At 39.6% G+C, this 4,860-nt stretch overlaps 1 long non-coding RNA gene across 7 annotated transcripts in view; it reads left to right on the plus strand.

Moving 5' to 3' along the window:
- The first annotated feature begins 1,578 nt into the window (after positions 1-1,578).
- LOC107746492 (uncharacterized) overlaps positions 1,579-4,860 on the plus strand; it is a 10,908-nt gene continuing 7,626 nt past the window's right edge. For 2 of the 7 annotated variants that reach the window (XR_001640698.1, XR_001640699.1), the window contains exons 1-2: positions 1,579-1,656; positions 1,829-2,052. This is a non-coding gene — a long non-coding RNA (uncharacterized LOC107746492). Of the gene's footprint in view, positions 1,657-1,828; positions 2,053-2,139; positions 2,252-3,156; positions 4,098-4,635; positions 4,761-4,860 lie in introns of those variants that run through there. The other 5 variants (XR_001640697.1, XR_001640701.1, XR_001640703.1 and 2 more) reach the window with 5 other exon arrangements.

The following is a 4,860-nucleotide window of genomic DNA, read 5'->3' on the forward strand; positions in this document are numbered from 1 at the left end:
GAACACTACAGTAAAACAGTCCTGCACTACTCTTTCAGGGGTGCCACAGCACCACTGCTGAATATACAGCATGAAAAAGATAGTGGGCAGTGTAGTTTGATTCCCAAGTGAAAGACTTATGTGAGCTGGTTGTTTTTAGTGAATCAAAAGCATAGTGTATTCAAGCTGTAGTCCAATTCCTAACCAAATGACTATTATAAGTTAGTTCTTTTAGTAAATCAAACAACTAATTAATCAGAGTACGTACTTACTAGCTGTGTCTCATTTCAAAGCATGCACCCTCTTGAGGTCGCATTTGTTAGCCACATATGTCAGTGAGGATTTCTAATTTCAGAAAACTAACCACTATAAAACTGACACTTCCCTTTGAGGAATTGTCATTCCTTTCTTTCTTTGGAATGTAATGGTCACTTTTATGAAATGAGACATCTTCAATGGCATATGTGACCATGGTTAATTTTCGTAGCCTTCAAAACGAGACACACCCACTGTTGCGCCTCTCAAATAAAGTCGGAAATATCATAATCATGAGTTCTGAGCACATGGATGATCAAGTGAAGTCCTATTTACTCGTGGGAAACTCTGAATTCTATATGATACACAAGTTTCAATGTCATAAAGGGTGTGTTTGTTGGAAAAATGGTGAAAACAGTGATCTATAATATAGATATCATATTTGTAAAATCGAACATTTAGTTATGATACCATGTATAAATGTAATATAAACTAGTATATATCATCATTTTGAATTCAGATGTAGTTATTTAGGTTTATTGCTCACAGTATGATTCTTTGTTTTGTTTAGACTGCTATTGTGTTGTGTGTCAGACTTAAATGCGTGATCTTAAATTCTTCACGATTCCCATCCCTGTTCTTTATCTTTGTCTCCAATGCTGCTGTTAGCATCAAAAAGCTGTCTCTAATAAAGCCTGTTTAGCATGGCACATTCTGTTTCACTGGGCCACTCCACAACGTCCCCAGTCTGCTCACATAATTGGAGAGATCCTTATAAGTGAGTGTGAAGGGCGGATGTGTTTTTCAGTCAGAACTCATTTCACACAGCGTGATTGTGAATTGCCGACAGCTCCAGATATTTAGCATGCCAAATATTTAACGGGCATCGGCGACGTGTCTGCGATTCCCTCAGATAGTGTCTTTGATAATTCACACTGCGTGATTGTCACTCGCGTGAACGGGCACCAATTTGCCTCCGATTTCGGGCATTTGTCGGTGATTTCGCAAAACCTGTCGATCCTTATAAGTGAGTGTGAAGGGCGAGGAACAAAAGCGGACCGATGACTTGGACAGTTGTTGGAGCCAGTGTTGACAGCTATGCTGAGTTCACACTGCACGATTTTCAAACTCGTCGGCTCGCCGTTGTTTTCACACTGCGTGACTATCTGGGGTATGTGCATTGTGAACTCGGCACTAGCAGAGCCACGTGCTGTGGGAGAGAAGCTGTGGCCCTGTCCGCATGCAGAGTGTACTGAATGCAGGTGTCAGGATTTAGAGTCTAATGAGCCTTAATTAGCCCATTTGAGTAATCAGTGGCTTGATTGGTCCTGTGTGCTTAAGTAAACCAGCACATGCAAAGAGTGCTGGCGGGATTCAGGGCATTTCAATAGCACTGGTTCACTCCATGTAGTTCATCTAAAGGTATTACATTTGTATCACTTTATAAACATGCATATTTATTTGAAGTATTGTTGTAAAATGTGTTGATGTACATGTTAAGTGTATTAAAATGTGGATGGCTTTGGGTTGACGAGCTGTTCTGGAGCGGGACTCTTGCACTAATGGAGCCCCGTGTCTCTCCTCTGCCCCCCAGCACTCCCCTCTTCATTCAGCCATCACTTGACAACGCAGACTCTTCAGAAGCCTGCCTGATGCCCATCAGCTTGAGGGACACAAGTCTTCATCCTCCATCACAGCACAAAGACATCTGGACGATTGTCAAGGACGTCACAATCTATGTGATAGCTGACATATCCCATGGGGCATTGCAGAAAAGAAAGCGAAGTCACTCTTGCGTGAGCAAATACAGTATGGGTGGTGAGTGAGAACATGTATGAAGAAGTAATACCATGATGCATCTTTAAGATTAATGGTTGTTTGTGACAAATAAAATTGTCCTATCAGGCTCCGTTAATGCATTTACCTTGCAGTGCTGACTGGTGGAAAGCTGCTTGTAGAGATTACATGTTTCCAGCCTTTCAATATCAATCTTCACCGTTACATCTACACTTTAGGGGTATAACAGCTTTTACATTGTTTCCTAACCTTTTTTTATGTTCCCTCATAGCCTCATTCAGTGTATACCAAGTATACCTTCATCAACACCCTGAAAACATTCCATATTAACTACATATTATTTGGCATAATTTGACGATTATTATTATTTAGCAATAATAGTAATAGTCAGCATGTTTTATGCATTTATTAATTCAATGATTAATGATTATGAATTATTATTATTATTATTATTATTATTATTAGTAGTAGTAGTAGTAATTTATTTTTATATTAATATTCATATTAATATTTTTTTACTATTGTTACTAATATATAATAATAATAATAATAATAATAATAATATAATTTATAGTAATTTATTGTGTATTGGTAGTATTTATATCACACCTACTAATATGCACCCTTTAAGGGTAGATGAGGTACAAATGTTTTTGACTGATGTTAAAGGGTACAGTAGGTGTGCCATTTATTTTTATTTTTTTTATGAATCAGACGCATGCGACGCAACCAGTGTAATACGATAATCAAACAAATTAATCTTAGGAGTTGGTTATTTTTAGTGAATCAAAAACATGCAGCGCTCCCACTGTAGACCGATTCCCAAACAAGCTGTGAATAATGACTAATAATTTATTGTCTGATTATTCATAAGACAATGTATAGTTGAAGATACACGTTTTGTCAGCAGCATTTTATAAATTTTTAAAAAGTGCACATTTTGTTCATATATATATATATATATATATGAGACAAGACAAGACCAAATATTGAATTGCATTTGTTGCTTCTGAAGAGACCTAGATAAGGTGCAAATATGTTTCAGACTGATGTTACAAAAGTACAGTGGTGGTGCGGCCTAACCTTTTGAACCTCCAAACATTTTCACTTTTTCCCCCCTGACAGGGTACTGTATGAGCTAGCCGTGAATTCACAACTATGCTCTTCTACATGATGGGGACCCTGGATGACACTTGCACAGATACAAGTACCAATCACAGAGATTCAGTGTTTGTCTGATGAAGCATTGTTTCAATAATCTACTGCCCTCAGCCTGAGCTTTAGAGCCTCTCTCCCTTGTGTGACAGTTTCCAGGAAAAGATGTTTTGCTCTTTAATGGTTAGCTAAAAGCTGTAGATTTACACTTCCCCCTTTTATTTAGATGGTCATATCTTCTCCCCATAGCCAACAGCATAAACTAATCCTGTATTGCGTTTCAATATAATGATATATAGAAATGGTGATTACCCTCTAATTCAATTGCATGGTAATCAAATTGTAGTAATGGTGCTTATTTGGTACCCCAATTTATAGTTTTCCCAGAAATCATTAAGCAATTTACCCTTCAAATCTACTTTGAATATGCGTGAGCACAGAAACACATGCAGACTAGTATTATGGTGTATTATATGAAGCCCCAGCTGTTTGAGATGATGATGATGATGATGATGATGATGCAGCAGAAGGACTCTTGTGAGAGTCATGGGTAAACCGAAAGAGTCCTGGCAGTCTTCTGGACACAGACTCCTTCCTGTTTGCCAGGATTGGGATAAAGATGCTGGAATCAAAAGACGGCACTGAAACATATCCAAAGTTTGAGCCACATGTGTTTACCCTTAACCTCAACAAAGCCTGCTTCTGAATGTCTGGAATATTGGCCTATCGGTACATTTTGGAAAACACTGAGGAAGGGCTAAAGTCTACAGAGCCTTCGCAATCACACTTGTTTTGTTTGTGCCATTTACTTGGTGCGTGACTGCAGCATGTCAACAGCCTAATGTAATCACTTACTTTCTGTTTGTTTTCATAAAGGGTTTTACATGCATTAAATGCTGTAATGAATCAGTTCAATGGATAGTTGCTTAAGACCCTCTCGTCAGTTTCTTTTCTAACTTTATTAATGTTGAGTCACTTTCAGGTGATTATTTGGGGTGCTTTTACTGTGTACAGCTTGGGAAGGTTACCTTCCGAGTAGCATTACTTGAACAAATATCAGCGCACAAGAGGAAGCTGGGTCCAGATGCCACTCTCGTGCTGTGAAGAGCCCTCATAATAGTACTGGCATTGTGAATATGCATAACATGCCCTTCGGCACAATATCAGTGCTGTGATTTCTGCACACTTTAAGCCCGCTGTCCCAACTCGCACAGTCGCCGAGGCACAGGCAGTTCTTGTGCTCCCTTAAAAGCCGCACAATCAGGCTGAGAGTCTTCTACCACCCAGGGCTGCGCAGCATCCACTTAGGCACTGACCGTGCCCGATAACCTAGTCTCCAGGGGGCTTGTGGTGGAGACTGATCTAACAGGCCCATGGTGATGTGTCTGTGTCCATGGTGGGCATTTCACTTTTTGTTTTTCTCTCTTTCTCTCATTCTTTAACTACCAGAACAGCTGTCTGTAGGAAAGCTCTGCCTTTGATATATTTGGAGTGAAGGCGAAACCACTCATTTCTCACTAGGAGGATGAAGAGTGAGCTGAATAGACCCTGTCTGCACTTCATAGTGACGGAACCGTAGGAAAGAGCTTGGAGTGAGTGAATGTGTTCATGTATGATGGAACTAGTTTGCTGTTATGGACGAGTGGACTGCTAGTTTCACCAATGTCATGGGGG

Source organism: Sinocyclocheilus rhinocerous, unplaced genomic scaffold, assembly GCF_001515625.1.
Source record: "Sinocyclocheilus rhinocerous isolate Xijiao unplaced genomic scaffold, SAMN03320098_v1.1 scaffold18, whole genome shotgun sequence".
In the NCBI taxonomy this organism is placed as follows: domain Eukaryota; kingdom Metazoa; phylum Chordata; class Actinopteri; order Cypriniformes; family Cyprinidae; genus Sinocyclocheilus; species Sinocyclocheilus rhinocerous.